This window comes from Chenopodium quinoa, unplaced genomic scaffold (assembly GCF_001683475.1).
Source record: "Chenopodium quinoa cultivar QQ74 unplaced genomic scaffold, ASM168347v1, whole genome shotgun sequence".
Lineage (NCBI taxonomy): Eukaryota > Viridiplantae > Streptophyta > Magnoliopsida > Caryophyllales > Amaranthaceae > Chenopodium > Chenopodium quinoa.
This window is the reverse complement of record NW_018744878.1, coordinates 3,632,740-3,643,037: the sequence shown is the minus strand read 5'-3', so window position 1 is coordinate 3,643,037 and position 10,298 is coordinate 3,632,740. Positions and strand designations below refer to the sequence as shown.

Sequence of the window (10,298 nt, the reverse complement as noted above, 5' to 3'; positions counted from 1 at the left end):
GGAAGTACTAGTAATAGTTGGTGTTGTCAGATCAAAACCATAAATAGATGCATAATGATCATAAAGGTCTCCCAAAACAGATTTGCATTTGTTAATATATTCACTAACATCATAATCGATACTTAAACTTGTATAATAAAATTCTAAAAGATTTTCCAAACCTTCAACTTTAACACCGGGGTCAAGAATAGCAGCAATTCCATAAATGATTGAAAATTCACTAAAATAAGTATGCCCTTACGTTTCATGCTATCAAGAACGGGACGAAGTCCATCAATCATCATATGCTCTTCGATGGTGTGAACAACTTTAACACACTCAATTATGACTAAATGAACGTTAGACTCATAAATATAAGAGAAAATATGAGTTGCACTATCAAAAGCATTTAAAACATCACGAACAAAAGAAGCATTAGTCCAATGACTTTCGGTTATTAACTCAGTAGGATCAACACGAGTCTCATTGTAAAGTTGGGTCAAAATGTCACGATACTTTATAGCATCACTCAACAACTTGAAAGTAGAATTCCAACGGGCAGGGGTATCAATAGACCATTGTCTTTTCTTAAGACCTCTCTCTTTACACATAGCTATGTACTTTCTTCTAACTGACTGAGTAATCCTAATCCATTTTATAACTGTTCTAATTGGGTTTAGCAATGGTTGCAGCTCAGCGAGACCCTCTTGAACAGACAAATTCAAAATATGAGCACAACATCTAACATGCAAGAGACTACCACCCAACAACAAATTCAACTCGGAGTCATTTTTCAAATAGTCAATACACTTTGTGTTTGCAGTTGCATTATCAAGAGACAAAGAAAAAACTTTATTATTCAAGTGAAATTCTTTTAAACAATCCAAAATACGAAATTTGATGTTAAAACCGGTATGACTTTCTTCCATAGCTTGAAAACATAGTATACGTTTTTTAATAGACCAATCATCATCCACCCAATGAGCAATAATGCAAAGAAAAGGTTCGCCAAAACTAGAAGTCCATGTATCACTTGTAAAACTAACACGACCGTCAAAAGTACGAAATAATTCAATCAAACCACTCCTATACTTATAATAAGAAGTTTGTGTATAACGTCTTAGGGTATTTCGGGGGACACAAGTAAATGCAGGTTGTAATGCAACTTTATTAAAATGCTCAACGTTTGCATTTTCACCGTAACTAAAAGGGTATTCATTAGCAATAACTAAAGTACTCATTTCATCAATCATTCTATCTTTATTATAAATGAAAGGTGTACCTCCGCCGGGTTGGTTCATGTATCCACTCAATTGTGTTTGGACGCCACCCCCCGAAGGACGGGGACCATTTTTGAACAAGTCGTGTTTATTTTGTAAATGTCGACTCAAGGTTCCGGTTCCATCTCCCGTTTTCCAACTATATGACTTGACATTTGCACCTAGCGCCTTGCAAACTAGGCATGTACACGTGAACCTCTTTGATTGACCGGGTTGCCATCCCGGGGGTGTGACCTCAACTCGTTCAAAATGTTTCCACACCTAAGAAAATTGTGTTCGACCTCTACTTTCACCGCCACCACCTTTCATAAATCAAATTATTGAAATTAATTTTTAAACGCTATTCATGAAAATAAGCTTTTAAATTTTAAATATTTTAATTATAATTATTTAAACGCATTTTTCATGGTAATTAACTAATTGTAAATCATAGAAAATTGGAAACTAAACTAACTTTGTAATCATTAATAATAGTTTTTTCAAATATTCATAACAATAAAAATTTAAGTAGAAATTACCTTGAGATGAAGGTTGAGATGTTGGTTGCGATGGAGGTGGCATAGTTGAACTTGATGATTGGTGGGAGAAATGTTGTGGTGGAAACGTTTGAATATTTTGCCCATCTCCTAAACCATAATCTCCATATTCATTGACAAATTGGTTAAAATTTTCCGTATTAATTTCATACGAAAAATTTGCACCACCACTCCTTTGGCCACCAGTTCGACCACCACTTTGACTCCTTCCCATTCCTCCTCTTCAGCTCATTTTTTTTTTTTTTTTTTTTATGATTACTAATTATAATATGGAGAAGAACTTTTTTTTTTTTTTTTAGAATCTTAAGAATACTAATAATAATATTAAGGAGATTTTTTTTAACAAAAATATAACTCTATATAACACTGAGAATTTGAGAATAATTAAGAATTTTTGAGTAAGAGAGAAAGAAAGCTTGAGTTGTGTGGAAATTTGAGTGAAATGAAATTGGTATTTATAGGGAAAATTGAAGGGATGATCATACACTCAAAAAACTAGCCGGTACATACAAAAAACTAGCCGTTAATTTTGAAAAACTAGCCGTTTTTTTTTTTATAATGGATGTTAGGCTAGGCGGGCCGTGTGGGTTGGGCGGGTCGTGCGGGTTGGGTGGGTCATGCGTGCGGGTTAGGTGGGTTGGGTCGTGCGGGTTGGGTGGGTCATGCATGCGGGTGGGCCGTGCGGGCTGGGTTGTGCGAGGTGGGTCGAGTTAGGTGGGTTCACGGGCTAGGTGTGTCGAATTAAATGGGTCAAAACGGGTTGTGCGAGTTGGGTCGAATCAAACGGGTTAAACCGAGCTGGGTTGAAATGGGTTGTGTCGAAAATTTTGGACCCACGACACAACCCGGGTTAAATCCGAGCTGTGCCGGGCTGTGTCGGGTTGAAACCGGGTCGGATCCACGTGACCCACCAGCCGTGCGGGTTAGGGTGGGCTGGGTCCAACCCGGCCCACTGGCCACCTCTACACGAAACCAGTAGGTCAGTGCCAAGCCTTTTTAACCCACTCAAGTTAACCATTTGATAATTGAGTCAGCTTAGAGCTGATATTTTAAACCCAAAACTAATAAGGGTACACCTACTTATTTTTAAAATATAAAAAACTTCAACATAGTTGCACAATATAGAGGTATGACTATATGAGTTAGCATACTATAATTATTTCTTTAAAATTTTATTATACTAGCAAGGAAGGGGCTAGCCAAACATAGATAAAATGATATAACAAAACCAAGCAAAAGAAACTAATATATTGTTAAAAGTTCCTTGAAATCCAATCTTAAACAGCTAAAGGTCTTAGTATCAAGGGTTTTAACTAGTTTGATAAAATGGGTCAGGCTAGTGTTACATGAAAATGAATTCAACACAACACAACCCATTTGCTAGCGCGCACTCTCTAGTGGAACATAAGGAGAGAGGACTAGAGGGTTGCTCCCAAAGGTGCAAGAAAGCTGGTTGTACGGTACAGATGCTTGATTAATGTGAGAAGGTACCAAATAGCAGAGCTGAGGTGTCTCATGTCTTCAGAAGCCATAGCACAAGAGTGAGTAAATGTAAGTGCAGTATATTAAGTGTCTAGGTAGTAGCTGTCAAAAATAGAAAAAAAAAATAGTAGGGGAAATACAGGAAATGCTCAGAGTCTAGGTCATATAAAAAAAATAAAAAATAAATAAATAAACCTATCATAGTATCATTTCAAAAGGAAGTGAAATCTTCCCAGAATTGGCCCATAAGCTTCCACGACAGATAGTAGCAATATTTTCTTAATATCATTCCGCGCTCTTAAAAAATGTGTTCCCACTTCCAACACCGATTAGAACTTGGAACTACAATCACATGATTGAATTTCAAATCATTATCTTTGATGAAAGAGCAGCAAGGCTACCGCCTACCAGAGTGCACAGCTAATAGGTTTCGCGACATGCATGTAAAATTTGAAATTAATGATGGAGCCACATAAAGATAGAAGGCATCATGATTTCTAATCCTGTCTCCAAAAATGCAGTAACATTATGATCTAAAGATCTATAGGGGCAAATCCACACGCTGCACATCACAATAATTCAACTTCTATGACTGAAGAAAATTAATTACCTCAAAAGGCAATTATCCCCAAGCAATTCAAAATTATCCAGGTAGCTTCTAGAAATTAGGATAATTTTGGCATTGCAGCTTGTCCACTCTTTGAGACAGAAGATAATCTCCAACTCCAAGACAGAAATCACAACAATTGTAATAAGAGTAATAGGGGGGAAATTTAAAGGTAGCAACAGTGATCTCTCCACATAAGGTATACAGGTCAAAAGCAAATGCAATGCAACCAAACACATTCTAAAAAACATCATTAAGACTTGCTGCAAAGCCTGGAATATTATGGAGTAATTCAAAATAAACAAGTATGAAGATAATCCCTCAAGCAGATTAGGAGAACTCCTGTTTTTAAAATAATGTTATCCATAATGACATATTTAGCATTGATTTGACCATGGTGAACAGAAGTGATTTTGGGACTTTATATTCTCTTCTCAAGTAAAGTTCCTCTTTAACTACTCAAGACAGCAGTGGTCTGATCTGGGATTTGTTGGTGATGAGAATTGAAAAGTCACACTACACTAACAATTTTGGATTCTAATCTTGTTGTTAGCAAATTAAATCAAGAGCTGCTTCAATAATTATGCATTTTCTTTGGACAAGTGCAGGCATGTAACTAGGGCAGTTAGCTTATGAGTTGTGATATAGATGGGATGGCTTCTATCCCATGTCTTCAAAGGTCAAGAAAGAAAAAGGCAAAGAAAATTTCCAATCCTAATCCAACCACTCCATTATTCTTGCAAATACCATGTCTTTGAGATGCACTATATCTTTGTTAAATAAGGTTGACGGTGTAAAGGTATAATGAGAGGAGGATCAATTTCAGGACAACCAAAAGATACCAGCATAGGCTATGTTATGGTAATTGTTCTTAGCCCTGCATTTGCTTGAGAAAACTAATAATATGGCATGTAAAACTATGAGTTTTCTTCACCTTTTACTTAAGAGTCTGAATCTGGATATTTTTAAGTTCAGGCTTTATGGTGTATTCAGCACATGCTCACATCCGTTATGAATAAAATGAGTTTGCATCATTGAAGGGAAAAAAAATCAGATGCAAAATACTGAAAGAAAAAATATGACTAATTGTACATCAATACAACTTTTTAGTCTTTTTAGGAAGAACAATGTAGCAAGAGAATTCTCAGGGAAGTAGCATTAAGAGCTATTAACCTTGTCTTTAAAACAATTAAACAAATCAAATAATTCTGTACGAAAAACTATACTGGTACACCTATGGGCCGCTATGGCTATGATTAAGGGTGTTGACAGAAAATCATTAGACCTATCAACCACTCTCCTCATTAGATCCAAACAACCACAGAAGCTTCACTACAAAGCAAAGCACACTAATATGGTAATACCAACTATCTTCAAACTTCCTACCCCCCCCCCCCCTACAGAGATAAGTCCCAGACTTACAGGCACACCCCAATTCTATGTTAGATCCAGATTCTGGTGTCTGATTGACATGCGTCTCCAAGTGTCAGACTTGGCCATTTTTTGGCTTTAGTTGTCCAAAATAGAGTTTCGAGTATCCATATAAATGTTTGTGCCAAGTGAGTATCCAACAAGGGTGCTTGAGCTAAGTAGGCCACATCAAAGACTGTAGAACAGCCCACGTCTACCAAAGTGCCCAAAACAAATACCTCCAACCTACACATAAAACAAAGCCCAGCAGCATATTTTGTATGTAATTACAGATATTGTAATGTCACTACCTTAAATTGTTGTAGAGACCATCAAAGCTCAAAATTTCACATAGCATACAACACATAAGGGATGATTTTGAAAGTCTACCTAATGTTTTTATTGATACTTTACAGCTATTATTTACTCCCAGACAATACTTTTACTTCCAAGGGTCCAATTGATTCTGATTGGGTTGAAAGGTCCATACAACAAATCTGGTTTAAGCCAAACAACATCATATTTGCAACTGAAAGGTCTCATAATAGTAAACATAAAAGAGAAAACAAAGACATCAAAGAATATTTGCATTAGAAATTTGAAGTCATTTCAAGGTGATTACTTATAGACTTGACTTCTGATACTTGAAAACTTGTGTTTTAGCAACAGTACGAAAGATCTAGGTGTTTTTCTTTTTCACCCTACAGTGAGGGGATGCAGTAACTCCTATATGCCAGATAGTCGCGTTGCAGAGATTCCAGCATCAGCAAAAACTTCACAAGCAGCACTTGTTGCACACGAAGAAGCTAGTGAGATTCTTGCCAACAAAATTATTGTGAAACTTACTCCGAAATTCAGATCAAGAGCTCATGTATGCCCCAATACAGTAAACCAAGAAAATTTTCCTTACAGTACACAGGCTAATATCTGTCAAACTTTACTCGGGTAATACCCTCTCTACATATGAAAACTTCGGAAGCAAAACCAAAATAAAGAGGAAAGTATAATCTCAATCACCAATTAAAGAAAGACAAAGCTGATGAGAAAATAATGAGCTGTAAATTTGGTCAACTACATACAATGAAAGTACTTTCACAAATGCAAACTAAACCCTACTGAGACAGCTGAATTACAAAGCAAGTTTAAAAATTGACAGTCCAATGACGAATTAGAAAGGCATGAATCCTTTTTCCTAACAACAATGGTGGCTTAAATGACAAAATGCAATAATTGCAGGGTTACTCTTAGGTTAGAATAACATGAGGCACATCAATACGCTGAAGGATCTCAGAAATAAGGTGTAGGCACACACATCACACATAAGATGTGAACTTTATTTGCAAAAATGCTTCTACATAATTGTGATGGATCCAGGTTCACATCAGCAGATTTATACCCGCAAGAAATCCAACGACACCATGGCTAAGGGGAAAGCAGCTGTGGGAAAAGCAACATCACATGGGCAAGAAGTCAACCTAAACTTCTCCAATAAAGAGAAAGAAGCCAAAGCAGATTAAGGAAGTTTAGGGGGAAGACAAGCAACCTAGGAGAAAGAACCTTTCATGGCTAGGACTAAGAAACAATAGTCTTGGGTAGCAAGAATACTTTATGGCAGTCACTTTTGTATCCTTGACAGTCAACCTTGAAATATATTAGCGAGAAGAGTCTTTTGGCAACTCATCCAAAAATTGAGTGAGAAAACAAAAGAGAGTTGCAACCTCAAGTTGCTAGGAGATTGGTGGCCCCAAACTACTACTTTTGTAATCCTTCAACTTAATCAATCAATTGAAATATTCATCTTTCTCCTAATATCATAGTAAATCTGTTTAATCAGTCCTAGTCCATAACAAACTTGGTATCAGAGCAGCCACATTCATGGTGTCGAACACCACGCAACGGCTAGATGCGGTGGAGGAGCAACTCATGTGACACAATCGACGGGAAATTAATTACCCAGGAAGATGCGCTTACACGCGTGGTAGTAATAACGGTCAGGACCGCCATGGAGGATGAACGGAAGAAAATCGATAAGACATGGCAACAACCACCACCACCAAGCAACCAAGCAGCCATTGGCAGAGAAAAGATTAAGAAGATCAGCAACGAATTGAAGGCGATGGCCGATGGGAGGCAACCAACCCCCTCCTCAAACACCGCGACCAACACCGGTAATCCACATGGAGGGAGAGAATAGTCAAGTTTGGGGGAAGACAAAGTGCCACTACGACGAAGGAGAGGAATTTTGGCATGCCCGGGGTTGGCATGATGGTGAAGATGGTGGCAACACGAAGACTGGCATGATGGTGATGATGGCGGAGGAAGCTAGTGGAAACACCGTGAATTGGAAATGCCGGTTTTTAAAGGTAAGGACCATCAATTAAATCCATAGAGCAAAGATGTTTTTCGAATTTTATCAATTGTCGGTGAGGGAGAAGAAGGAGGCGGTTGTGGTGGCCATTGATGGTCCGACCTTGAAGTGGTTTCAATGGGAGCAAAGGCAACGGCCAAGTACTTGGTGGCTGGATCTCGGTGACAGTGACAAGCCCGCACACAGCACGAACAATGGTTCACGGTGGTGTAGGAGGGAACCGTGGAGGAGTATCGCCAGAAGTTCATCGAGTTTGCAGCCCCCACTTGGACAGAATTTCAAAGGAACTTCATTTTGTCCAGTTTGTAAATGGATTATAAGGGGAGGTTAAAACTGAGTTAAGAACTCTAAAGCCGAATTCCTTGTAGCGGGTCATGGAGTTGGTGGGCTTTATTGAAGAGAAGAACTGAGAGAACACGGAAAACAAGGAATAGGAGGTATCAGAATTGGGCAGGTCAACCTCTAACTACCTCACCCAACTATAGACAACAAGGGTAAAGGGTTAGTGTTCGTCCAAAGGCCCACAAGCGGTTGCGGAGAACAACTGCGTCACAAGCGTTCGTCAACATGGCAGGTGGTTCAGGCAGTAGTTCGAACGCGGGAAGAAGTGGGCCACCAACACAAGGCTCACCGAGGCGGACTTACAAGAGAGAAGAACAAAAGGGCTTAATTTTTGGTATGACGAAAGGTAGGGAGTGGGACACCGTTGTAAAAGGAAAGAGTTGAGTGTTCTCATCGCCGGTCACGGGAGCAAGGTAGAGTGTGAAGAAGGTGGCAAGGTAGGAGTACACGGAGAGGAGGAAACCAAAATTCTAGTGGAGGTCTCATTTTGCTACGTCATGGGCATTTCCAACCTGAAAACCATGAAGTTAAGGGGTACAGTGAAAGGGAAGTGTGTAGTGGTGATGATTGACCCAGGAATGACTCATAATTTTGTCTCTTCACCCTTGGTATAAAGTGCTCAACTTCCATTGACAAAATGAGGCGAGTTTGGTGTGTCCCTAGGAAATGGGGACATGGTGAAGGGTTAAGGGGTGTGTCAAGGAGTGAGAGTTATATAGTCAGGGGTAAGAATGGCAACGGATCGAATTCGGGTTAGATGGAGCTTCACCCGCATCCACTAGCTCAAATGCTCAATCCATCCGCTCCACCCGATCCACCCGCCACCCGCAAAATCCATCACCCGCATCTAATCCATCCGTCATCCACGGGTGAAACGGGTGGATCGGATTTTTAACGAGTGATAATTATAATTTCATATTTTATTAATACATCAAAATTATTGATGTTAATATACAAGTGATGATTATATATTTTCAACAATTAAATCAAAATTTGCTAAAATCAACATTGAACTTCTGTCATAATCAGAAACGATTAATTACCTCAATTGACAAAAAATCCCAAACAAGCTATATCTACTAGATGCAAATATTACATGTATTCAAATTAATTCAGATTTGGAAAATAATTCTAGAAATAGAAAAAAAAAATCAGAAATTTGAACAAAGTTGGGTTTTATTAGATGATTACAAATGAACTAGAAGAATAGAATAGAGAAATAAACCAAAAAATTAACTTAATCAAACGAAATTAGAGGGGAGGTGGGGAGTGCCGCAAGTGAGAGAAGTCGTCGCCCACCAATGAGGATGTCGCATGTGAGGAGCTGACTCGCGCAAGTATGGAATGAAGTCTGCAGAGCGCTAAAGAGAGAGTGAGGAATGTTTTTGGTGTTTTTATCCCTCGGGAGAGTTACAGCTCAAAGATTGGTCCGGCGGTGCCTGTACCTCCAAAACAACGGAGACTCCGATTAGTTAGAGCTCCACCTCCGACGATCAAGTTAGAACGTGTTGGAGAATGTGAAAAAGGTGCGGAAATTAAAGTAGGATCTTCTCAGATCAAGTGCCCTATTTACATGGTCATTGGAAAATATGCCCCTCATTAGGTCACTCTAACCTAATTCTGTTGGGCTGTGCCGTATTACGGCCTTGGTTTTAAAAAGCGCGCCTCGGGCGCCTTGCTCCCTAGGAAATGGGCTTTAGCTAGGTGAGGCTCAGTCACCTACGGAAGGCGCGCGCCTCGTACGCCTCAAAGCGCCTTTGGTAAGGTGCGCCTTTGCGCCTCAAGGAAAATAACTAAGATTTAAGTTATAAATTGAAGAATGATGGACATTTTTTCAAATTCAGACAACCTTAGCTTTACACATATCATTATTTAATTTATAATGAATCTTTATAATTGGTATTAAGTACAATCAAAGTAAAAAATAATTTGAAATAAATTTATAAATACACGCACCTTTCATACAAAAGGCGCGCGCCTTCGTCTTGCGCCTCACGCCTAGGCTGCAAGGACCACTTGAGCCTTGGTGCGCCTTGCGCCTTTTAAAACTAAGATTACGGCTTTCTTGGGATTTGGCCAGAAGGCCGCCTTTTCTCTTCTCCCAAATTCTGGGAATGACACGTGTCAAATGGAAATCGATCCCATGTGGACTAGTCTAAGTCTGACACGTGGTGGATGGCCCACGTGGCATGGGTAAAATTACCAAAAACATTTGCCTCTCACAGATGTGACGTGGCACGCCACGTGGCATCTTTCCACCATTTTTTTTTACTGTGAAATTTAACTTTTCACAT

The 10,298-nt window shown here is 39.1% G+C and overlaps 1 long non-coding RNA gene across 2 annotated transcripts in view; it reads right to left on the bottom strand.

Annotated features, from left to right (window-relative positions):
• Positions 1-3,017: 3,017 nt before the first annotated feature.
• LOC110705580 overlaps positions 3,018-10,298 on the bottom strand; it is a 28,808-nt gene continuing 21,527 nt past the window's right edge. Inside the window, exon 3 of one of the 2 annotated variants that reach the window (XR_002508101.1) lies at positions 3,018-6,081. This is a non-coding gene — a long non-coding RNA (uncharacterized LOC110705580). The remainder of the gene's footprint in view (positions 6,082-10,298) is intronic. The other variant, XR_002508102.1, reaches the window with a different exon arrangement.